Source organism: Acipenser ruthenus, chromosome 23 (genome assembly GCF_902713425.1).
Source record: "Acipenser ruthenus chromosome 23, fAciRut3.2 maternal haplotype, whole genome shotgun sequence".
Lineage (NCBI taxonomy): Eukaryota > Metazoa > Chordata > Actinopteri > Acipenseriformes > Acipenseridae > Acipenser > Acipenser ruthenus.
Window position 1 is genome coordinate 29,863,138 of NC_081211.1, and position 26,941 is coordinate 29,890,078.

The window sequence follows — 26,941 nt, forward strand, 5'->3', positions numbered from 1 at the left end:
TAAGAAAATGCACAACTATTTACAGAATAGTCTCAGGTGTCTCAATTAGTGATTCAGTTTATTTTCACTGAGGTTGTGCTCAGTGTATATTCCCAGTGTCACCTCCACCTTTTCTCCTGCTGAGCAGATACATCAATCATCTCAATGATATCCAAGATTCCAGTGTTTCCTTGAAATTAGCAGCAGGTGTTGCTGCACACTGGTTGTGCCTCTTTCAGACTGATATACTGTAAAAAGAATTGCTACAGTAAATAATATACAGTAAGACATCACAACTGAAATGCTGCAGAAAAACCAAATCAGCTGTACAAAGGCATTATTTTCCCAATAAGGTATTCATGGTACGTGTGTACAGCCGTGTTTCATCTAGAGAGCGTGCTAAAGTCATAATTAATCCTCGAATCCCTGGGCAGAATACCAGAGAGGAGCAAATGTGGAAAGGGCTTTACACCTGCAAACACAATCCCAAGTCCTCGCTGGTGCACAATCTGTGTTCAGGGTGCTTTACCAGAATTCTTATCCTATAAAGACAATGCAATTAACTAGACACAAATAGGTCAGTAAAAACATACGACTTCAGAGCTAATGGATTGGCTTTCCACAATCAAGCTCTTCCACTAAGCGTGTTAACTGCTGTATACAATGTGTATATAGAGGTCTTCACAATGTATATGTTAGCGCATGAATTCAAGGACACCACTCATCGAAGAGGCTTTTTACAATTTTCAATGCTTTACCAAGGAGGGACTCCCTTCTAACGATGCATGGCTGCCATTCTGATCAGAAACACATCCCTTCGAAGTGTGTGCAACACAACCGCCTTCTAGAACCCAACTCCTCATTGGACTGGGCGTGGAACATTCTGATCAGAAACACATTCTGTTGAAGTGTGTGCAACACAACCGCCTTCTAGAACCCTACTCCTCAATAGACTGGGGGGTGGAACATTTGGGGATTTCACCAAAAATGAAGTATTTTTGTAACATAGTTGCCTGTTTTGATGGTAATTATGGATTCACACTTGATTTCCCTAAAACAAAATCAAATAATGACAAAAGGCTGGTCTATGAAATGCAATCCACACCAGACTGCCTGCAGTGTGACTGTCAGACCTGACTCAATGGTAGAGATGTAGCAGGTCCAGATGGGGCTGAGCACCCTACCGCACGGTGGATTTCATCAGGGACTGGCGCAAACCAGACAGTCCCACCAAGAGCTCTGTGTCTTATAGCACAGAATCAGCTAGTGTGCAGGAGGCTTAAGAACTCATCCCTTTGGCATCTAAGACTGTATGCCACCTGCTATCAAAGAGGTGGAACTGCTGTCCTTGTAATATGTACTGTGTATTTTTTATAGCAAAAGAAAACAAAACAGTATTTGCAGCAACACGATATATTAAAGTTTGGTGGAGCGTCTCCACTTTCAATCTTTTGTGCAGGATATCCGGTTCAAAGAGAAAGACGAGGCAAGCGCAGGCATCTGTATCTCATATCCTTTCTCTGTAGCCGTGGATGGACTGGGTGGCACCATAATCACAAGTCTCTCATCTTGTTTAATTTCCTCTGTAGAGATGGTTTGGTTATAATTATTATTATTATTATTTATTTCTTAGCAGACGCCCTTATCCAAGGCGACTTACAATTGTTACAAGATATCACATTATACATTATACAGATATCACATTATTTTTACATACAATTACCCATTTATACAGTTGGGTTTTTACTGGAGCAATCTAGGTAAAGTACCTTGCTCAAGGGTACAACAGCAGTGTCCTCCACTGGGGATTGAACCCACAACCCACCGGTCAAGAGTCTAGAGCCCTAACCACTACTCCACACCGCTGCCCCAGTGCATTGTTTATTAAACATGCCTTTTAGTCCAGGTAGATCCTTCATCTCTCTCTTCATGCAGTTCAGTACCTCAGGCCTGCATATGAACTCCATTGTATCTTTCTGCTGTCAGCATCCACCAGGTCTGCTTTGAATTGGATTTGAATAAATCTTGGGAGCGATGGTTAAAGTAATTCTTCAGTAAGTGTACCACAGTGTAAAGTGTACAATCCATTATCCCGGGATCTCCCCTGGGGCGGGACGGGGGGGGGGGCAGCAATCACAGCAATCTCTTTATAGCCTACCGATGTGGTTTATTCCCAGGAGAAATCACACTGCCTCTGACAGGAAGGTCTGATAGCTATATTTATACAGGTGCTGAATGCGAGACTGAGAGCACAAGCCTCCAGCTAGATGATGATTATTAATAATTTGTAAAGGACGATGAAGAAGCTGTTTCACTCGCTGGGATTTCTGAAGATACCAGAGCACAGTTTTCTAAGGGTGTCACAGAGGTCCTACTGGAATTGAGCAGAACTTTGACAAACCATCCTAGAAGCCCTTATATAAAAGTGTACCACGGTATTTCTGCACGGTATTTGTGCACTTTGACCATGCTTTCCTCATGATCATGCCATGCATTTACTGTGGTTTACCACGTTTTTAAATATGCTTTATCATAGCTCTCAGTGCTTTACAGTGCTTAGCTATGCTTTACCATGCTTTCTCTGTGCTTTATTACACGTTGCTTTTATTATGGGAACGTTTTATAAGGGAGGGACATTGTAGGTCTTGTTTCCTAACTGAAACTGATTAAAACAAATACGCTTTCTGCTAAGAGGATCCCTCTGCTAAAAGTCAATGGAACAGCCCCCACCAATACCTAAAAGTCCATTCTATTTTTAAAAATAACAGCACCCAGCTGAGCTTAACATACAGTTCTGTGCATAATGTTTTTCAAATCAATCATGCACTAACCATTTAAAAAATAAGAGACAGGGGAGAGGTGTGTGTGTGGGGGGTGGGGAGGGGTAATTGAACCAGGAAACAAGTTTTTATTAACAACCAGTAGAGTTTCCACCATGGTACATCAAACAAAACCTCAATTTTTAAGAGTGTATTCTTTATGGATCTGCCAAGAGACATGCATTTTCTCAGTACAAATCAATCTCTTAGCAGCAAAGCTACTTCACGTGACTGAGTTCATCCTGCCTATCTGGAACCCTGGGGGTTACGAGGCTGAGAGAAGCCGGGGGGAAGGCAAAGTCAGATAATAATTAGAAGAAAAATGTTTCTGGACAATTATACAGTGCAATCCAATAAACCACCTTCTACACTGCACTGTGAAACTGCACTGTGCAGCCAGCACTGTGAAACTGCACTGTGCTGCCAGCACTGCGAAACTGCATGTATATGTATATAACAAATTCCAAACATGCACACATCATAGTGTATGAATATCTGAAGAGTCTGTATGAATGCCCATGTACTGTAACTGGGGTAGCTGACACTCTGGGATGCAGTCAACAGGAATCTCACAACTGTGTTTAAGTGCTTTCTGCTAACAGGAATCAGTCCTTAGAGAGGGCACTGATGGCTTTGCTTCTCAAACTCAAGCACACTCAGACAGGTGCTTTTTCATGCTGCACCACTGGCCATGTGGTCAGGCCAAATTGGATATCTTCACCTCCAATTCAGCAGTTCAAAATATAGAATATACATATACATACAGCATATTTAGATAGTATAGCAACTTGCTCTCAGATCAGAGTCATACACATTATACCGGATCAGGAAAGTGTAAGAGAGTGTAGAAGAGGAGTGTTGGTATGTGTCTCGAGCAGCAGTGTGTGACCGAACGCGTGTTTATCTTTGAGTGTCTCTATAATAACTCAAACGTGCGGTGCAGACTGTTGTGCACCCCCACCTTCCCGACGCAGCTTTACTGAAACCAGCACCAATGAAAATATGCATTTCAGAAGCACAGATGTGCCCCTGTTTGTCACATCGTAAATCATGGTGTGTGATATTGTCAGAGAGGACAGCTATGCTAAAGGGTGACACTTAATTACACTTAGTGCCTGATTTAAATATTATCTTCAGCTTGCCAAGCGCCTGCCTCACAGAACCACAGCGGTGCAAATCTGCATACGATGATACAAGGTGTTATTGTGCGTTTAATAGCGAGGCAGCGGCGCTTGTGTTGCATTTGTTACATAAGGAATTCAGGCTCTCGTGTGGCGACGGAAATCCAATGATGAATGAATTCAGATCCCAGGCTCATTTCATTTCTTAAGCCATTCAGATTGCTGCTGAACTGATAGCAGCTTGAGAATAAGAACCCACATATCTCTAACTGTAAAAGAAGAGTTTACATCTATTAAGAATGTTGAGCCAGGTATAAAAACACACACCATCACACGCACGCACACGAGCACACACACACGCACACGCACACGCGCACATGCACATGCACATGCACACGCACACGCACATGCGCACATGCACATGCACATGCACATGCACACACATGCACACACACCAACAGGGAGTGCGCACCAGTAAGGCTATTTTTTAACATTGCCTTTCACATTGCTTGGTGTGCATTTGAATTGATCCTTATTGATACTCTTGTTTTTCAAAACCATTAGTCATTCTAGTACGTAAAAAAGATGTACCTTCAAATACTGCATGATTGATAAAATGACTCGACAACTGTCTGATGAATCGTCTGCAGCCCCTATTTGCCAGCACTTTTGCACAACATCAAACCCGAGGTCCACACACATGACAGTGAATATGGAAACAAAGCTCTTAGCAATACAAAAAAATCAATCCCTGTGTAAGCCCAGTTAAATCTCATATATAAATCACAAGATGTTCAAGTTTCCAGAATGTGCTTACAGCTGCTAGATTACGAAGGGCATCACTCAGCTCAATTCTAGGAGACATCAGGGAGATCGGATCGGCGAATTCAAAATGGTGCGTCTGTATTTCTGTTGCACATGCAGATGTTCAGCTTGAACCCATTCACTGGATGATGCACACGCTTCCCCCAAACCACTAGAGCACCTGCTGTAGCAGCGACTGATGTATTCACCAGGAGCGATCATACAAACACAGACTGTGTTCAAGACACCCCGAAACCCCTCAGATCTTCATAGCACGGCATTCCTCAACATTGAATTTGACTCTGAAGGCATTCCTTTCAAGTTTGAGAAGTTATCATATTAATTCATCTTGGGTTGCTGCTGAAAATGGAAGGTTTGTTTAAATGTATTTGACTCATCCTTACTGGGGATTCGTTTGGACTTACCAGCTCTCTGTGCTTCAAAAGCAATTACAGGAATCGGGGTAATTTAGGTAATTCATCCCATTGAGCCCGGCTGAGTTTTCTCACTGGTGAATGTTATTTTGTCTGAGTTTCCACGTGAGACTGGGTGACCCGCATGTGAGATCCGGGTCACCGATGTAACAGGGCGGAGGCTGGGGACACACTGCAAGCGAGTGTCTTAACCACTGTGCAAAACAGCCTGACTCATCCCCAGCTGCTTAGAGAAATCTGAGGAGCATCTGACTGGTTTGGTTACAGAAATGGAATAGCTGGCGGATTTCTGAAGCTTGCATTCCCCTTTGCAGCTTCGCTTTCTTTCAGATAGAGACGCTCTTACCAAACCCTGCCAGGGCACTCACATCATTGCATTACATGTGGGCTGGTTTTAAATCTGTGCAGAAGAAGAGTATCAGGATTGTTCACAGGCTTTTACATACTATACAGAACTAAAGGATAAAGCTTCGTACCCCAACACTACAGCTGCTTGCAAACCCCTAAATCAATTGTCTATTTGTGAGTTCCGATGTCTTGTTTTGACTTTTGCTCCATACTGAAAAATAAATAAAATGCTCATGCCAATAACTGTTTGGAGTAACGAATGTTAAACTACCCATAAGACGACAAATGCCTGCATCAGTGGATAACTTGCATACTGTACAGGTTTCGCATGCATTACTGGGTTTTGATTGCAAAGCTTCTAGATTGCGTGTGTGGCTGACTGACAACACTGACATTATCCTTACCCCCTTGATTATTATAGGATTGGATTGCAACAGCTTTCAATGACAGGGTTCTGATAGCATCTGTTTACCCAGCCTCTGCTAAGATCCTTTTTGGACATCCAGACTCTTGCAAGCTCCCTTTTTTTCCCCTCTGGCTTTATCTGCAGTTGCAGCCCCCCTTCCAGTCTTTTAAGTTCCAGGGAACCCGTACAGAAGACAGTGCTAATCTCTTCTTCAGAAGACGAGCAAGCAAGCTAAGCCTGTCCCTGCTGGGATTTCTTTTAAGCCAGTGCTTCTTTTAGACTCTTTTCCAGTCTTTTCCAATTTGACATGAATCAAACCTGGATGGTTTTTGTTGGTTTGTTTCACTCTGTACTACGCTGTTGATCCCACACATGTGTTTAGCACAGGCGTTACAGAACACACAGGCACTTACATACTGTATAATAGACTGACGATATAAAACGTTAGTGAAGTATACCATCATACTTTCGTTTCAGGACTGGTGCTGCTTGGCCACATGCTTCAGTGTTTCTACACACCAATGTCAGTGACAGACAGCTTGGAAGAACCTTGAAACTAAAGTGCTTTTAATATTTACACTGCCGGTGGCCCAGAGACTATTTTATTGACAGTAAGCGTCTGGGTTTTGCAAGGACTGTTCTTTATTGACAGTGAGCTGCAGACAGATGTTTCATTGTCAGTGACGAGCAATCTCCTTCATCTCATCTTTGATTCACCTGACCTGGAAGCACAAACTCATAAATCTAGCAGCTTCGTCTGAATGTATTCGAAATCTAAACAACAGTTACTGAGGAAGCCTCGTTTGCACAGAGTGGCGAAGCTTTTAATCATCTAGAAATGCAACTGAAATAAAGCATGTGGTGTGAAATATGTTATGTGAAATATACACAACTACTGCTACTGCTACTGCTACTGCTACTGCTACTGCTACTACTACTACTAATAATAATAATAATAGTTGCCAACATTCTAAAACGTAATGGTTAATTTAATCAACAAATCCAGCAGTGCTTTATTGACAGTATAATTTAGTCCATGGCGCTGTTCAATCAAACAACTAGACATAGCAGGACATTCCAGACAAATGAATGCTTTTACAAACATGCCAAGCCATCATCATACTAAAAACATGTACAATCTGATCCAATGTTGCCACAGTACAGGGTAATAACACAGGGGCTACTGGCTAGAGCTTTACATTAAGGCTCTTTAATTATTGTGTATTTATATTGTACTTACTTAGTAAACACATGTGTACTTACACATCATTACAATGTTATTATGCATAGTCACAATGTACTGAATGTGTAAATCTTTTTGCATGATACAACCCTAACCCTTTTCTGTTTTCATTGGCTCCAGTATAATTATTATTACTTGTTCTGAAAATAAATTGATCTACAGTACGATCATCCTTCCTGGTTTGCTAAGAACTTGAATGAGGGATGCCCTAGTGGTTCTAGATTGTCATTGAGACTGATTACAGCAGCTGTGGCAGCCCAATCTGAATTGAAATCAGGTTCAAGAAATATTCTTGAATTCTTAATTGGAGGGAAAAAAGAAAACAGTATGGCACCGATGTTGTGGTTGATTAAAGCTGAGTCCCTACTTGTTAATAACAAAACGACTTTTATACAATAAAGGCAAAAGGCTTACAAGAGACACTCATGAAGAGTTTGCAATCCTCACAAACTCCTCTGTTAATCCACGACAACAAGGACAACCCCCACCAGCTGACACTGAGTATTAAGAAGCAAACCCCCTCGAAAGCATGACGTGAAACTTGCATGCCAGTAATAGAGGAAAGTTTTAGATCAATGCTGTGTGGAAGAGCATAAACCCGATGCACAATACCAAGTCAGTATGCTGTTAATAATATGACATCATTAATTCAGCAATAACTGACAACGCATCAAGATCAGACTCTGTTCAATCAAAGCTGCATACTGTACCAGCTTGCTTAAATCTTCCACTTAAACAGAGATGCACCCGGACGCATCGCTTACTTCTCCTCTCTGAACTCACAGCTGTGTACAGTACATGACAACACCCAATGTCAAAAGAAATGAGTTTTCCTACCTCTTTTTCAGATGCCAAAAATCACCGCTCCGTGCAACTCAAAACAAAAAAAAAAAAAAAAAAAAAGAAAAAGACATACATAAAAATGAAGAGAAGCAGTTTCGGTTCTCTTTAGAGTACAAATATTGGGAGGCTCCAATCCACAAGCAGGTCGCATTCCATGGGGCGAGATCAGTTAGGATATCATGCCTCCAGTGGCTCAGAGCTGGTTCTTAGGTTGGTATCTTTCACCCTAAGAAAGTACATTAGTCCTTTCCCCGGATTCAGCCAGAGAGAAGAGAGCCGTGAGCATCCTATATGATAAGAAATCCAATGTGTGCGTCTCCTTCTTACTCCCCAAATGTGAATATGAGGGAAGCAGTGAGGCGACAGCGGAGCATCAACATGGTTTGTTTTTGCAAAGGCAGCTACCTTCCTCTCCCCCACATGCTTCAGTTCTTCGTGTGTCTCTTTGTTTATTTGGGACTGGATCTCAGGCAGGGAAAAGCAGCACTGTCAGTGTTAGACTACATTAACATCTCAGAGCCCGGAGGAGGTGGAGTTTTCTTTGCAGCAGAAAGGATCATGATTTGAAATCCAAAGAAGAGAGAGCATAAAGAGGAGAGAGAGTGAGAAGGGGGGAGAGAGGGGGAGGGCAAAGAGAATTAGTGGAGAGCATCTACGGCTGCCTTGAAGTTGGCAAATTGACAGCTTCGGTCCCTCAAGAGGTTGTAAACATTGATTGAAATGATTTAAAGGCACAGCTTTTTTTTTTTTTTTATATATAATAGGGTACATAAAGCAGCTTCTCTAGCTCAAATGCATTGTTGTTTAGGATGCTGCTATGTATATCAGCATTTAATTAATACCTAACAACTTCTCATTTCTTAAAGGAAATAAATCAGAGAATACGAGTAGCACACCTCTAATATACACCCACAGCAGTTCATAGTATCTGGCCTTTTCTCTGACCTTGAGTGGGTGAGAAGCAGAGTGCACTGTATCTCACAGCAGCCCACACTACACTGTATTTCAGAGCACTGTAACTCACAGCAGCCCACACTACACTGTATTTCAGAGTGCACTGTATCTCACAGCAGCCCACACTACACTGTATTTCAGAGTGGACTGTATCTCACAGCAGCCCACACTACAATGTATTTCATAGTGTACTGTATCTCACAGCAGCCCACACTACACTGTATTTCAATGCACTGTATCTCACAGCAGCCCACACTACACTGTATTTCAATGCACTGTATCTCACAGCAGCCCACACTACACTGTATTTCAATGCACTGTATCTCACAGCAGCCCACACTACACTGTATTTCAATGCACTGTATCTCACAGCAGCCCACACTACAATGTATTTCAATGCACTGTATCTCACAGCATCCCACACTACACTGTATTTCAATGCACTGTATCTCACAGCAGCCCACACTACACTGTATTTCAGAGTGCACTGTATCTCACAGCAGCCCACACTACACTGTATTTCAGAGTGTACTGTATCTCACAGCAGCCCACACTACACTGTATTTCAGAGTGCACTGTATCTCACAGCAGCCCACACTACACTGTATTTCAGAGCACTGTATCTCACAGCAGCCCACACTACACTGTATTTCAGAGTGCACTGTATCTCACAGCAGCCCACACTACACTGTATTTCAGAGTTCACTGTATCTCACAGCAGCCCACACTTCACTGTATTTCAGTGCACTGTATCTCACAGCCCACACTACACTGTATTTCAGAGTGCACTGTATCTCACAGCAGCCCACACTACACTGTATTTCAGAGGAGTGCTGCTGTGTGACAGTGTCTTACTAACACTGTGTTGGACTGGGCTTCATGAAGATGATGCTTTATAGCTGAGAGTTTGAAGTTTAGTCAATTAAATAATTAACCTTGATAACACTTTACATGTCATGCCTCTAATTACTGTGTATTTACATAGTATAGTTACAATGGTATTGTCATGCATGATATATGTAAGTACACAACTGTATCAGAAAAGGGTTAGGCTTAGGTAGGGTTAGTTTTTAGGGATTGGGTCAGGGTTAGGGTTAGGGTTATCGTGTGCTAATGCACTCTGGCATCTTTGAATTGTATTATATAATTAGATTGCTGGAATCTTCCACGGCATTTTATAAGAGTGTTCAATTTGGTTAACAAATTAGCAGCTGTTTTTAAAGCATTAAATGAGTTGCTGAGTAATTAAAGGCTGACCAGGGAGATACAGTAATAGCATAACCGGTGTTAGGAGGTTTTGAAGACACAATTACTGCTGCACAGTCACGAGTAATACTGCAGAACCGGAAAACAACCTGCAAAGAATCGCAGTCAAAAAAGGATTTCTTTTTTTTTTTTTTTTAATTGCACACTTCATTTTCATGCATCCTTACTTGATGAATTAGTAATGAGGGCTGTGTTTTGAAAAGCACCCCAGTGAAAGATCTCTTAAACGTTGTGCATCATTTGTTTAAACATGCAGTTTAAGACTAAGCTGTGAAGAGCTGAGTTGAGTTGTCGAGAGGTTTTGAAGTTTGCTTTATAACGAGGGATTCTGATTTTAGGGTTAAACCCCAGACAGAATGTAACCGATGTTCCAGAATACTGTGACTAGATTTGGTGTGCTCTGGAGAGAGAGATTGAAGATACCCAGAGAGGAACTCCGGAGAGATTAAACCCACTTCCCTGTTTAAACTGATACCAGGCTCCGATCCTGGTCTGGATTCATTCCCCCTAACCTGGAAATGAAAACAAAAAACTTCAAAAGAGCTTCCAATTCATACCCCCCTAACATCCCTACAAATCAGATATGCAATCCTTCCTGACCGCAAAATATCTTTTAAAAATGTATGTTCTTGTGTAAACCCTTGCACACTACAGGGAACGTGTGCCACAGCTCTCACACTACACAAAAGCAGATAGAAGAATTAATTTCTTCTGGCATACAGCAGCAGACCTCAACTGTAGTAATTGTTAAATTGTACAACGCAGGCAAATAGGAAGAGTGGCTCGTGTTTCACATTGCCAGAGAAGATTACTGTTTACAGTGATGAATTGTGCAGAGAGTCTCAGCATAAAAGCAGCCTGTAGATTGCACTCCACGAGGGACCCAGCTTGTTACAGACTCTTTCCACGCTGCAGTACACACACTGCTGTAGCGGGCCCACATCACAAAACTACAAGGACTGTTTTAAGGAACGTCACATTTTCATCCATTTAATCCATTTTGCAATGATTCTGCTTTTCAAATGCTTTAGTGTTTTTTAGTTTATTCTCATTTTTGTCACAAAGCACCACCGTTTAATATAAGTTCAGTTCTATATATAAACAGTCCTTTAAAAAACTGTGTGAGTGAGGCACATTATCCTCATCCAAGCCCTCATTTGGGTACAACACTTTCTTGTCAGATTGTAACAGACTGTACTAACTTAGTAGTTCCTCCTGCCACACAGTAAGGAGCTCAGGTATCCACACACCCACGCCAAGGCTCACCTCGCGTGACCCTGAAAGAGGCTCCCACTGATTTCTAAAAGCTGTTTTAAATATTCACCACACCACGGGGGCTCTGCCTGCCTTCAGATCTGCATGCATACAGAGACAGACACAGTAGCACAGTTCACAAAGCTAATGACTCCCGAATCAGTTCAATTAAAAACCATACAAGAACTTCTTCCCCTGTCCAGAAGGCATACGAAGAAGAAAGCGTTGCTTTGTGCCTTACCGTTTGAGATGTTCACTACACGGCGGACTGCATGTAAAATCCAAGGGTTTTCTGTCGATCCTTGCTGGGGCTTGCACCAGTATTCCAGGGACTATTTTTACTTGTCCTTCCAATCCCATATATGGAATGCCTCCCTCCTATCATTGCTAATTCTCCCCAGACAACAACAGGGAACATGTGTTTGGCATGATCTCCATTCTGTACTGATCTGCTAACCTTTACAGAGCTGTAAAAGCTGCAGCATGTTGAAATGTGAGACAAAGTTTCCTCTGTGTCTTTCCTGTCTTTTTAGAGGTGCAGGGTCCCTTGGGGTTGTTTTGAACAAGGGAGCACTTGCATTTATAATGCGAAACCTCCTGCTGGATAATAAAACGCCTTCATGCTATTAGAGTCGTTTTATCAGCAGAGCACAGGCGCACTTCACATACTAATGAAACTTATTTTAAGCACTACAAAAAAAAAAAAAAAAAAAGATTTTAAAAATCCACCAGGCATGTCATTGAACAAGCTCTTAAACCCAGACCGTGTGTGTTTTTAACCTCTTTGATCCATCTTTGGGTTGATTCAATCAATAGACAGCCCTTTACACACTGATATGTCTGAATAAATAAAAGCTGCATTTTGCTTTGTTAAGCACAAAGACAAGAATTCGGCATCCATGCAGAAAACGTTGCCCTCCACTTTAAAGTTCATCAAGGCTCCCCCAGCCTGGGACAGCCAGTGCCTTTGAGTGTCTGCCAGCAGCACAGAGCAAGGCTCGGTGACAGATCTATTGCATTCCCCTTACAAAAGTTTAACACTGTATTTTTGCATGGGTTTTTTTTGCAGGTTTCCCATGCTTTTCCCCATGGTTATACTATGCATGTACCAGAGTTTACCCTGCTGGTTTAATGCTTTACCATACTTTCAATATGCTTCATCACACTTTGCTATGCTTTCACCTTGGGAAACTTTTATAAGGGTCTTTACAGTATAACTGTTAAAAGCTCACTGGTAGAATTTGTAGAAATACTAAAAGAAGTAGATATGACTAGCAGTCATTCTCAATGAAGACACAAATATGATTTCAGAGGGCTGAATGACATCAATATCAAGCTCTGTTATAGATTGCAATTGTTTATTCGGTACAGCCAGCGCGCAGCTTCCTGGTAATGTGCTTTTCCAGAAGGAGCTGAAGCTGAAAGCTGTCCTGGTCGTTCTCGGTACTGGGATCTAGACCAGCTCTTTTTTTATAAAAGCATTATTCAGCGGTACAATAGCATTTCTTTATTAATGACATTGGTGTGGCGTTTGAGAGCCGTGCATCTTTGAACAGACAGGTTTTCCTTCCAGAAGTCCAGAAGTACGATGTGTGTTACACAGAGTGCTGGTGCAACACTGAGCACTGCTGAGCCACGGCAGCAGTGCAGCATTGCAGGTGCTGCGTATAGCAGCTGCTCATACTGTATGACAGGCATGCACTGTGTGAAGTGGTGGCCCTCTTAAAACTAACTTCAGCTCATTTTGTTAAACATTTCCTGCAGTAGCAGCAGCCTGTGTGACCTTCCAACAACTACTAAACTAATTGCATTTGCAAAATCCTAATACCTCCTGTATTGGTATTTATGAAATGCTACACTTTAATGTGCTGTGAAATTACATGTATTAAAAAAACAGGTAAAAACTGCTTATGCAACAGTGATTGTACTGCACTTGTTAATGGCATTTAGGGCTGTATCTGTGGGTTTTTTTATTTTGCTATTCGTTTTTTTCTTTTTTTTTAATCTCTCGGTTGGTTTTCTTAGCGGTGATTTGTGTATCATGACTTCTGTTTTCAACAAACTCTACAAATCCCATCCCACTGCCACTGCTACCCTGGAGCTGTCAATCTGCAAGATATAGACACATCTGCAAAAGCAGACGGGGGCTGAGTGCCATTGTGCAAAAGACTCTGAACTGTAGTAGGGGTAGGTATTAGAGCTAGCTCTATCCCAACACCTCGTAATGCCCACCAAGAGAGAAAGCACATCATTGACTTCACCTCACAGCCCTGCTCCAGCTGTGACTGCACCTCACAGCCCTGCTCCAGCTGTGACTGCACCTCACAGCACTGCTCCAGCTGTGACTGCACCTCACAGCCCTGCTTCAGCTGTGACTGCACCTCACAGCCCTGCTCCAGCTGTGACTGCACCTCACAGCCCTGCTCCAGCTGTGACTGCACCTCACAGCCCTGCTCCAGCTGTGACTGCACCTCACAGCCCTGCTTCAGCTGTGACTGCACCTCACAGCCCTGCTCCAGCTGTGACTGCACCTCACAGCCCTGCTCCAGCTGTGACTGCACCTCACAGCCCTGATCCAGCTGTGACTGCACCTCACAGCCCTGCTTCAGCTGTGACTGCACCTCACAGCCCTGCTTCAGCTGTGACTGCACCTCACAGCCCTGCTCCACCTAGATTGTATCAAAGAGAATCTATTCTGGGTATCATGTCTAATTATAGTATTTGTGAGACACTGAAAGGCCCTGTCAGAAACAATGCTGTTCAACATTAAAATGTAGACATGAGGAGGCTGGAACGGTAGTGAGAAAAGGTTTTATATACAGAAACTGCTTCTAAAGTATTTACAAGTATTTGCAAGGAACATGCCTTCCAACCCACACTGACCCCAGGAACATGCCTTCCACCCCACACTGATCCCAGGAACATGCCTTCCACCCCACACTGACCCCAGGAACATGCCTTCCACCTCACACTGATCCCAGGAACATGCCTTCCACCCCACACTGATCCCAGGAACATGCCTTCCACCCCACACTGATCCCAGGAACATGCCTTCCACCCCACAGTGACCCCAGGGACATGCTCAGGATCCTTTTTAAACACGTTGCACACAGGAGAGTCACAGACTGCCAGTGCGATCAGAGTCCTGGTGATAGAAGGAGTAGGTTTGTTTGCGGGTCTGGGGGGACCAGCTCGCGCTGTGATGAATTGCCAGTGTAGAAGCAGTGTTGCACTGTCAGTGGAGCCTACAGCTGACCTTGAGAGAGCTTCATTGCCAGTGCATCAGCAGAGAGCTCTGCACCTCTATGAGCCGAGACACAGCAATATATTCAAATAAAATCACGTCCCTTCATCATGTTACTGTTCTTAGATCACTGGAGCTCATTTCCAGCTTCTGTTTACAGTTCTTATAAGGGGAAGATAGCTCTATTCTTTATTTGTATTTGTTTTCTTTATTATTATTATTATTAGTATTATTTTAAGCATCTTGAATTGCATGTAAGATTCTTTTCCAGTAGGGTTTCTAAACTGAGCACGTTGGAGTGTCTTGTAGTTCTAGATGATTTTCAGCAGAGAAGTTCAGTTCTACAGACAGTAAAGACTGCTCTGCTGAGATTGCCTAAGTAAGGTTGTTTTTTCCTCCCTGCCTTTACTATTAAAGCGCCTCAAATGTAGCAATTATAACCTTGCCTCCCACCTGCTGCAGCTGAACGACCTTCATTTGTGAACACGCATGCCCAGCGTTCAGTCCACTGATAATCATACGCTGCAGCTTTCCCCTCTCCTACTGGATTTCAGAGCTAGTTTTATGTGAAGAGCACTCATTTCTTCACAGTGTCTCTAATGAGCTGTTGCTTTCTGTGTGTGCTTGACTTGAGGTCCAGTTAAAATCTCTCACCTTCCCTGGCTTTCTCTACTGCCAGAAATGATGAGACACAGCAAGTTGTCATTGACGTGCTTATCCGTAGAACAGATTTCTATGCGTCCTCAGCGTCGCCTCTTAAAGACTTTGCTAATCGCTGGCTTCCCTCTCTGCTACATTCTAAAGTGGAGCTTGCAATGTTAATATCAAAGGGATCGCGAGGTATACAGATTGAGGACGGGCACATTGAATAGCAGAGATAACTGAACCAGGAAATCCAGTATGTTCTGACCCGCACAGCGACTTCACAGCTCACAACACTCGTATGTGCTTGCGATTGTATGGGTTATACTGTAGCAGAGTCTGGTATATATATGCTGCAGACTGAACCATCTGAAAAATACATTATCACAATAATAGCAAGCTTTTGAGACTTCCTTGGACCTCAGGCTTTGTTTTCAATTACTCTGCATAAATAATAAGCATTAGTTTTTTTTATCTGAAGCCTTCAGATGTTTCAAAATGCATGTGCTAGTACTTAAAAGAAGAATGCATCCTCAGTGAATATATATATATATATATATATATATATATATATATATATATATATATATATATATATCCTAATCATTTAACCCTTTAGTGTACATTTTTGTACACGACAGTTATGCCTCCTTTCATATATATAATATCAAAACAACCAGGGTTATGTATATGCATATGTTTATTTAGATATTTATATATCTCTATGTATGATTGTTTTTTCTTTCATATCTTGATTTTTCGTAGGTTTTTGTGACTTCGTAGATCGACCCGCGATGTATTAAAGTCATTTTCACTCCCCTAACTTTATTTCATCCCTGCTGTGGTAGTTTAGCCTAACTCCCTTCATCAGCATTCCAGTCCTGCATTGCTTCCATCTCCTGGATAAAGGGACACTTGGGCATACTAAACATTACAAAACTTTGCACTAACAAAAGCGCTTTATGGGAAAAGACTATAATGGACTCAGTCTTTAGAGGCTGAAAACATGATATGCGTTTTCAATGAAAGAATACTCGGTACAGCACTACTCACAAAAGAACACAGAAATTGATTTTTTTTGTTCAGTAGTCATAATAAAGTCTATTGGCATGTCACTGCACAGTTTGTATGTGTGTGACGTGTCTAGCTTCTTGTAAATCTGTTTCCAGTGGCAAATAAAATGTTCAATGGCATGTTCCAACGTCCTGAACTTGCATTTGTACTACATGTTACTCATGTATGTATATACACTGTATATGTGTGCAATTCCCTTTGCCTAGACTAATGGGAAGTGCTATTGTTTGATGATGTTCCAGATGATTGACCTTGTGATCATGCAGTGCAGGAGCTTTTCCTGGCTCTTTGCTTTCTTTGAGTCACCATCGTATATCTAAATGCAGTGTGATTTGTAACTTGCTAAATAATTTACATCCTGAACAAATATTGATCAATGGCATTGAACAGCTGATAAGAAACGTGCATTTCTGTGTAGAAGGTACAAGTGCAGCGTTTCAAATAAAAACAAACCTGCTGCATAAGGCTGTTATTGTCCTGGTACTGCTGAGAGTAGAATCCACAGAGACAGCACACAGACAGATCTCATTGCATCTTGCAGTTCTGGTGACACTGATAAACAACGTGAAATGTGCTCTTGTTTTTTTTTTTAACCATCCGAACAGTTACAGCCGTATCAGTGTTTGGTTGCGTGAACATCATTCCAGACTATTAGTGTTAGTGAGGTTGACTGTGAAAACATTTCCACACGGCACACCATTTAAAGGGAGCCCACCCGCTGCTCCACTCCGGGATGAGGCACAGACGGGTAAATCAGTCACCCTTGGCTGATAGAGTTCAGTCTGAGGCGTTTTGAAATCCTCTTAGCCTGAGTATATGAAGCAATACCTTGAAGCAGCTGGAAGTGTTCCTCGTCACTTGGTTTCTACTGGCAAGGCAGTACAAGTTTAAGACATGCTGAAATGAATCCATCAATGGCAGTCTTTAAGTGCTGTGGCTACAGGCAAGAGATCCTCTTAATAAGCCATCGGTGCTCCATTTCAAAGGGGAGTTACATTGGTGTGACAGTTGCTTCAAGGCTTACGTGTGCATTTAGAGACAGTGCCATCTTCAGACCACCTGACTACCTGTGACAAGAAAATCCCTTTTCCATTTTCACACTCCATGCCATCCACATTATTATTATTATTATTTGTTTATTTAGCAGATGCCTTTATCCAAGGCGACTTACAGAGACTAGGGTGTGTGAACTATGCATCAGCTGCAGAGTCACTTACAACTACATCTCACCCAAAAGACGGAGCACAAGGAGGTTGAGTGACTTGCTCAGAGTCACACAATGAGTCAGTGGCTGAGGTGGGATTTGAACCAGGGACCTCCTGATTATAAGCCCTTCTCTTTAACCACTGGACCACACAGCCTCAGAACTGCTTCGTTTCCAGCCGGTTACCCAATTAAATATTGCACTAGAGGGGTGTCTTCTCCAGAGCTACAGAATACTTTTTGATTGAAAAGCATTAGACACTTCACGCATGTCAAACCCTTTTAAAAAAAACCCCTTATGCTGTCATTACAAATGACTATTTGAACATCCCACAAGACATTCCATAGAACTAAGTGAGGATGAAGAAAGAGCAAGCTGTAAACAATGAGTCCTGTGGCCGGGTCCTGTGCTGCAGCGTGCCATGGACTTTCAGTTTGCACATTGCATTGTTATAACTCGACGGCTTGAAACTAAAGTTTATACAGCTCATTTCAATGTACGATGCTCAGTACGGAAAATGAAACAGATGCAACGTTTTAAAAGAAAAGTATGAATATGCCTCACACCAGTTGAAAGCTCAGGGCAGTATTGAAAATAAAAGATGAATGATTCAAACACGTTAAGCTGAAATCATGAACTGCAAACTGCAATTACAAACAATATAACATGATAAGCACATTGCACTGTCAATACTCGCTAAGTATTGTCGTTAGTAAATGCATGTGCACTTACACACAGTTACAATGTGATTAGGCATAGTTACAATGCACTTAATGTGGAAATATTTTTGCACAATATATGTAAGTACACAATTATATCAGAAAAGAGGTAAGGTTAGGGTTATATTGAGAACAAATATGTACATATTAAGTACATTGTAATTATGTGTAAGTACACCTGTATTTAATAAGTAATGACTATGTAATTAGACACACTCAATATGAAGTGTTTCCAAATACACAAGCCCATGTTTAAATGCAATGCATTATTTCATTTGATGATTTAACAGAGCTTGCATTGTGACAACTCCACAATCAATGCAATTACTGTGCTATTAAAGTGTGATTAAATGCAATCAAAAGGCACTTCATGTAAAGTGATGCCTCTTTTTTAAGGTACTGTACTGACTGGTTTCTTCCCTTGCTGTATTCGACTGACCAAGTTTTCCTAAGTGCTGAACATCTTGCAGCTTCACAGGTGAGTTAGGAGGTTAATTGTATCAAGCAGAGTAATAAAAGCAGGTTTTAAGTGTTCTTTTGGCATAACCAGAATTTGATGGACAATTTAATCGCAGAAAGGCAAATGAATAAGAAGTGGCTTGAGTGGGAAGTAATTGCTTGGAGAGATGGAACGACCTCCATTGATGTTTGCTAATGGCGAGTGACCCTCGCGGTTCTAAGCAGATGCATCTGTTATTTTAATGATACAGACGCACGCGGCCAGGCTTGTTTAAAGCCCATACTTACCATTTAGAAACAAAGGCATTTAAAGAGTCCTCATGAAAATGACAGTTTGGTTTAATTAGGATATTTAATGTTGCAGGTGATAGTTTTGATACCTCCGTTCGTGCAGAAGGTGTGGAGTGGGAGAAACAGAAATGCATTCGTGTCACAGCTAACACAGTTCAAACACGAAGGATGAAAGGAACTGGATGGAAAAACACACGCTTCTTGGTTTGCGTACTCTTACTCTGAGATACAGTGTAGGCTGGGATTACACTCCGGGTGGCCGTTCTTTCTGCAAGTGTTTATACAGAATAATCAATCTGTCTTTAAAAACGCTTTTACGCCTTCCTGCACACAGACCATTTACAAGCACAAGGAAGCTCATTGTTATAGCAGGCCTATAAGATTGAGACTCTTCAATTGCAATCTGATTCAGTTCTAGTTCAATTGGAATACATGGGGGTTTAATTACCCCAGATGTGTGTAATAGTAAATCAGTAGTAGGAATAACAATACAGATCCGTCTACAGGAGGATCATGTTTAATACAATATGATGCAGATCCGTCTACAGGAGGATCATGTTTAATACAATATGATGCAGATCCGTCTACAGGAGGATCATGTTTAATACAATATGATGCAGATCCGTCTACAGGATGATCATGTTTAATACAATATGATGCAGATCCGTCTACAGGAGGATCATGTTTAATACAATATGATGCAGATCCGTCTACAGGAGGATCATGTTTAATACAATATGATGCAGATCCGTCTACAGGAGGATCATGTTTAATACAATATGATTTCCCATTGTAGTTACTATGTTATTACTGTGACGTTTTCATTTGAAATTGATATGGGAAGCCTGGGATACACACATATTAAACTTGGGCATCTGCCGGCCATGGATGTAATAATATAAATAACAAATGACTGGATAACCAATGAACTGAATTAACAAGGATGAGTTCAATTACAGTAAAGTCACGGAATGAAGTCCAGACTATCGGTCATGCATGCGACTCATCAACAAACACTTTGTCTATTGAAGTTGAAAACATTTAGTCTAAAAACTAAATACACAGGTATCTATATATATAAATATATATATTGTAGCATACGGTGAGTTGCATCATATTTGCGCTCTGTACAGTGCACACCCTTGAATATGACATTGTAGAGGGATAGATGGGACATGCAAGTTTGTGCAGAATGTGCAACAAGGGGTTAACTTCGCAGAGTCCACACAAACTGAACTCGCCTCTTAGTTCCTATCACATTTAGACAGAGACGAGCTTCCTGGAATTGCAGCATTAGGCACACATATAGATGCATTCACCAATCCACTAATAAAGGCTGTAATACACACAGCTGTAATGGGAAATAAATATAACAGCAATCTTTTCATCTGAGCTGACAGTCATGATAATTGTGCGGTTAAGCCAAGTCCAGACGATGACACGGCCCCACTCAGTAAACAGAGGTGACAGGGCCCAGTGTGCTGTTGCTGCTTTTTCATTTGAATTTCCCAAAGGCCATCGCATGAGTTAAGTTTGCTTACAATTCATAATGTAGCTGTATTTTCCCTTGAGGAGCCGAGTTTTCTTTGAATCAGCCACTTACTATCGAATGTATTTTTCATCTTTGAAGTACAGACAACTACTGTGTGTGCAAATTAATAAAAAAAACACATTGTAGTGCAATCCAGGGGGAAGAGAAAAGTGTAAAGGTGTCTCTTCGTGCGACAGCTTGGTTTTGTTATCGATTTCTGTTTTGCTTTGCACGCTGTGCAGTTGAAGAGCTGGCATCTTCAATTTAAACAATTCTAGTTCAATTCTAGTGGAGTGTGTGTGCGCTTGGCTCACTACAGAGCGACCTGTCCGAGCGGGAGGAGAGAAAGCGTATCCATACCGGTGCAAGGTGATACTATATTTGAGGAATGGCACCCATATACCATGCGTCTCTGGCGGTTTTAAATTGAACTATTTAAAACCGCATTTTTCTTTCTTGTTGTAAGAAAGACGGTTCAGAACTCAATGTCTTGTGAGGTGGGATGCTGTCGTGTTTGCAATTCACTCAGCTCATTTCCTGTGTCACGTTCAGCTCGTCTCATAAGACCTGCAGCACGGTATGATGGGCAGTCGAGCAGCAGTACTGTTTAACTTACTGTGCGCACGTCGACGTGCTTTATTACAGCTTGCTTCTTTGACTCGACTCTGTTCTGCACTTACAGGGTTCATTGTGCAGCTCCACATTTAGCTGAGATCTTTGCAGATGGGGAATAGGTTGATTTGAGCCTGTGTTTTAGGTTGATTTGAGCCTGTGTTTTAGGTTGATTTGAGCCTGTGTTTTAGGTTGATTTGAGCCTGTTTTTTAGGTTGATTTTAGGTTGTGTTTTAGGTTGATTTTAGGCTGTGTTTTTTTAGGTTGATTTTAGGCTGTGTTTTAGGTTGATTTTAGGCTGTGTTTTAGGTTGCTTTGAGCCTGTGTTTTAGGTTGATTTGAGCCTGTGTTTTTAGGTTGATTTGAGCCTGTGTTTTAGGTTGATTTTAGGCTGTGTTTTTAGGTTGATTTTAGGCTGTGTTTTAGGTTGATTTTAGGCTGTGTTTTTAGGTTGATTTTAGGCTGTGTTTTAGGTTGATTTGAGCCTGTGTTTTAGGTTGATTTTAGGCTGTGTTTTTAGGTTGATTTTAGGCTGTGTTTTTAGGTTGATTTGAGCCTGTGTTTTAGGTTGATTTTAAGCTGTGTTTTTAGGTTGATTTTAGGCTGTGTTTTTAGGTTGATTTGAGCCTGTGTTTTAGGTTGATTTGAGCCTGTGTTTTTAGGTTGATTTGAGCCTGTGTTTTGGGTTGATTTGAGCCTGTGTTTTTAGGTTGATTTTAGACTGTGTTTTTGGGTTGATTTGAGCCTGTGTTTTTAGGTTGATTTGAGCCTGTGTTTTCAGTTGATTTGAGCCTGTGTTTTAGGTTGATTTGAGCCTGTGTTTTAGGTTGATTTGAGCCTGTGTTTTTAGGTTGATTTGAGCCTGTGTTTTAGGTTGATTTGAGCCTGTGTTTTAGGTTGATTTGAGCCTGTGTTTTTAGGTTGATTTGAGCCTGTGTTTTAGGTTGATTTTAGGCTGTGTTTTTAGGTTGATTTGAGCCTGTGTTTTAGGTTGATTTTAGGCTGTGTTTTTAGGTTGATTTGAGCCTGTGTTTTAGGTTGATTTTAGGCTATGTTTTTAGGTTGATTTTAGGCTGTGTTTTTAGGTTGATTTGAGCCTGTGTTTTAGGTTGATTTTAGGCTGTGTTTTTAGGTTGATTTGATCCTGTGTTTTTAGGTTGATTTTAGGCTGTGTTTTTAGGTTGATTTTAGGCTGTGTTTTAGGTTGATTTTAGGCTATGTTTTTAGGTTGATTTTAGGCTGTGTTTTTAGGTTGATTTGAGCCTGTGTTTTAGGTTGATTTTAAGCTGTGTTTTTAGGTTGATTTTAGGCTGTGTTTTTAGGTTGATTTGAGCCTGTGTTTTAGGTTGATTTGAGCCTGTGTTTTTAGGTTGATTTGAGCCTGTGTTTTAGGTTGATTTGAGCCTGTGTTTTTAGGTTGATTTTAGACTGTGTTTTTGGGTTGATTTGAGCCTGTGTTTTTAGGTTGATTTGAGCCTGTGTTTTCGGTTGATTTGAGCCTGTGTTTTAGGTTGATTTGAGCCTGTGTTTTAGGTTGATTTGAGCCTGTGTTTTTAGGTTGATTTGAGCCTGTGTTTTAGGTTGATTTGAGCCTGTGTTTTAGGTTGATTTGAGCCTGTGTTTTTAGGTTGATTTGAGCCTGTGTTTTAGGTTGATTTTAGGCTGTGTTTTTAGGTTGATTTGAGCCTGTGTTTTAGGTTGATTTTAGGCTGTGTTTTTAGGTTGATTTGAGCCTGTGTTTTAGGTTGATTTTAGGCTATGTTTTTAGGTTGATTTTAGGCTGTGTTTTTAGGTTGATTTGATCCTGTGTTTTAGGTTGATTTTAGGCTGTGTTTTTAGGTTGATTTGATCCTGTGTTTTTAGGTTGATTTTAGGCTGTGTTTTTAGGTTGATTTTAGGCTGTGTTTTTAGGTTGATTTTAGGCTGTGTTTTTAGGTTGATTTTAGGCTGTGTTTTAGGTTGTTTTTAGGCTGTGTTTTTAGGTTGATTTTATGCTGTGTTTTTAGGTTGATTTTAGGCTGTGTTTTTAGGTTGATTTTAGGCTGTGTTTTAGGTTGATTTGAGCCTGTGTTTTAGGTTGATTTTAGGCTGTGTTTTTAGGTTGATTTGAGCCTGTGTTTTAGGTTGATTTTAGGCTGTGTTTTTAGGTTGATTTTAGGCTGTGTTTTTAGGTTGATTTTAGGCTGTGTTTTTAGGTTGATTTTAGGCTGTGTTTTAGGTTGATTTTAGGCTGTGTTTTTAGGTTGATTTTAGGCTGTGTTTTAGGTTGATTTGAGCCTGTGTTTTTAGGTTGATTTGAGCCTGTGTTTTTAGGTTGATTTTAGGCTGTGTTTTTAGGTTGATTTGAGCCTGTGTTTTAGGTTGATTTTAGGCTGTGTTTTAGGTTGATTTTAGGCTGTGTTTTTAGGTTGATTTTAGGCTGTGTTTTAGGTTGATTTTAGGCTGTGTTTTAGGTTGATTTGAGCCTGTGTTTTTAGGTTGATTTTAGGCTGTGTTTTTAGGTTGATTTTAGGCTGTGTTTTAGGTTGATTTTATGCTGTGTTTTTAGGTTGATTTTAGGCTGTGTTTTAGGTTGATTTTAGGCTGTGTTTTTAGGTTGATTTTAGGCTGTGTTTTAGGTTGATTTTAGGCTGTGTTTTTAGGTTGATTTTAGGCTGTGTTTTTAGGTTGATTTGAGCCTGTGTTTTAGGTTGATTTGAGCCTGTGTTTTTAGGTTGATTTTAGGCTGTGTTTTTAGGTTGATTTGAGCCTGTGTTTTAGGTTGATTTTAGGCTGTGTTTTTAGGTTGATTTTAGGTTGAGAGTCAGTTGATTATGAAGATCCTGTGCTATCTGCTGTTTTTCAGAGGATACCTCTTCAAATGAAGGTTCTGGCGTAGTCGGCACATTCACACGAATCACTGTGATACAGAGGTGAGGTGGTTCTGCATCCCCAAAGCACTGCCATGCCAATCAATGGGGACATTACAAGTATATACAGGTTGTGAATAGAATGAATTAAAAGAAAAGTAATTGATTTTTGATCTATATTGTCACTGTAACCCCTTAAAGAATAGATAGAGCAGAAGTCAAAGAGAGAGCCGATGCCAGGTTTTCAATAATTAAACATCAGGAAATGAATGCTGATTATTCAGTGTCAACCATGTGGGTGGCTGCTGATAAGGAGCAGGCATTAGCAACCAGTAGTCATGGGGGAGCCTGGCAAGCGGGCCAGGCCTGTCAGTCTCTCAGCAGCAGAGTTAGGATCTGCTGAAGGGGGCAGGGGAGGCCATGGGCAGCATCTCCCTCAGGTTATTGTGCCTTTAGTTTCATATCTACTCGCGCTGTTTACTCCATTAGGAATCTCAGTGCAACACTGGGGCCCGGAACTGCTGACAGATAGAGAAGGAAACAGCATTAACTTTTAAATAGTAAAATCAATACGCTGCTGTTAATTTGTGATAATTCATTTCCAATTAGCCTCCTACAAGACTGGCTTCATCTTGTAAAGACCCCCTCCCTACATCTATTAACTACACTAAACACACTGTTTCTCTTGCAACATGAACAGATGGTGCTAATCAAGAAGATTGTACAGTCATTTGTTAAACTAATGATTGATTATACTGTGGATGTGTACGAGGTACGAGTACCCAGGACACCCTACAATACAGTACCTGAGGCTAATGTCCTCCAGGCTCTGAGAATAGAGCCATGCCCTCCTGCTGTGAGGTCTCAAGAAACCAAGAAACATTGTGATAATGCAAAGAAACACCTCATGTGGGCATCAATCTAACAGCACGCTCCGAATAACAGAGTGATGTTGCAAAGCCATTTCAATCACATGAGCCCCACAAGAAAAAGTCTTTTGTAGATTTGCATCATTGCCGGTTTTATGGCCTTACACATTTCAGACGTGACACATTGTATATTGGAGTTTGATTGTGTAGCTGCTTAGATTGACAGTATTCGAGAGTGTGGTTGTGTAGCTGATTAGATTGACAGTATTTGAGAGTGTGGTTGTGTAGCTGATTAGATTGACAGTATTCGAGAGTGTGGTTGTGTAGCTGGGCGCTTATCGCCCCCTCTGAAGAGTGTGGTCACTTCTCTCAGCTCTTCGTGCTTCTCTCAAATCCGCCTAATCTCCAGTCCTCTGGGACATCTTTTTGAAGTTGAAGAGGAGGCAATCTTTTAATAGAAATGGTTTCTCATTGTTTTTAATTCTAATGAAACACTGCATCACAGAGAGGCTCTGTCACAGGCATTTCTCCTTTGCATATCAGCCTCCGTGTCCCCTCCAGTTTTGCACAATGCTCTGGCAATGCTGCTCTGCGATGGAGATCCTGATTCACTGCATTCAGAAGAGTGCCGAGCAGCCCCGTCCCATCTCAGAGATCCTGATTCACTGCATTCAGAAGAGTGCCGAGCAGCCCCGTCCCATCTCAGAGATCCTGATTCACTGCATTCAGAAGAGTGCCGAGCAGCCCCATCCCATCTCAGAGATCCTGATTCACTGCATTCAGAAGAGTGCCGAGCAGCCCTGTCCCATCTCAGAGATCCTGATTCACTGCATTCAGAAGAGTGTCGAGCAGCCCCGTCCCATCTCAGAGATCCTGATTCACTGCATTCAGAAGAGTGCCGAGCAGCCCCATCCCATCTCAGAGATCCTAATTCACTGCATTCAGAAGAGTGCCGAGCAGCCCTGTCCCATCTCAGAGATCCTGATTCACTGCATTCAGAAGAGTGCCGAGCAGCCCCATCCCATCTCAGAGATCCTGATTCACTGCATTCAGAAGAGTGCCGAGCAGCCCCGTCCCATCTCAGAGATCCTGATTCACTGCATTCAGAAGAGTGCCGAGCAGCCCTGTTCCAACTCAGAGATCCTGATTCACTGCATTCAGAAGAGTGCCGAGCAGCCCCGTCCCATCTCAGAGATCCTGATTCACTGCATTCAGAAGAGTGCCGAGCAGCCCCGTTCCAACTCAGAGATCCTGATTCACTGCATTCAGAAGAGTGCCGAGCAGCCCCGTCCCATCTCAGAGATCCTGATTCACTGCATTCAGAAGAGTGCCGAGCAGCCCTGTCCCATCTCAGAGATCCTAATTCACTGCATTCAGAAGAGTGCTGAGCAGCCCTGTTCCAACTCAGCTTGTTATTCAGGTTGGGAAATTATTATTCATGTTTTATCAAAAGGGCAACCGGACCAGCATGACACATGTCTGTATCGACACCAAACAATGGCAGGTAATTACAACCAAGCTTGATCAGTCCAGATTCAGCATAGTGTGATGTTGTGTGGTGCAGTCAAAAGTGTTCTCAGAACCCCATCATGCAGGCCTTGTGATGCTTATAACTCTGTTTGCCAAGCATAAAAGGATCATATTTTTTTATTCAAATGGTTCCTTTTTGTAGGGATTCAGGCTGATTTAAAAAAAAAAAAAGAAAAATAAAGCTCAAAACCTCACTGGAATTGCTTGAGTGACTTCATTTACAGATATCTCTAAATATTTCAAGATATCTTACAATGCAATTTGAGATATCTCTAATTGATCATTTGGCTTGCCATTGTGGCAGCACGTAACAGCTACAAGCTGTTCTCTTGAAGTGTGATTTTAAATTGGAAATGCTGCTTTTATCCAGGTCTTAAAGAACAAATGGAGCCTGGGAGCATTACACAAACCTGCCAAGCGTAGATCTCGATACGTTTGTAATCAAA

At 41.6% G+C, this 26,941-nt stretch overlaps 1 protein-coding gene across 2 annotated transcripts in view; it reads right to left on the minus strand.

Annotated features, from left to right (window-relative positions):
• Positions 1–11,789, minus strand: part of LOC117413455 (delta-sarcoglycan-like) — a 96,981-nt gene extending 85,192 nt beyond the window's left edge. The window contains exon 1 of one of the 2 annotated variants that reach the window (XM_058997238.1): positions 11,713–11,789. The gene's annotated coding sequence lies outside the window, so the exon portion shown is untranslated. Of the gene's footprint in view, positions 1–7,991; positions 8,511–11,712 lie in introns of those variants that run through there. The other variant, XM_058997237.1, reaches the window with a different exon arrangement.
• Between the last annotated feature and the right edge of the window lie 15,152 nt (positions 11,790–26,941).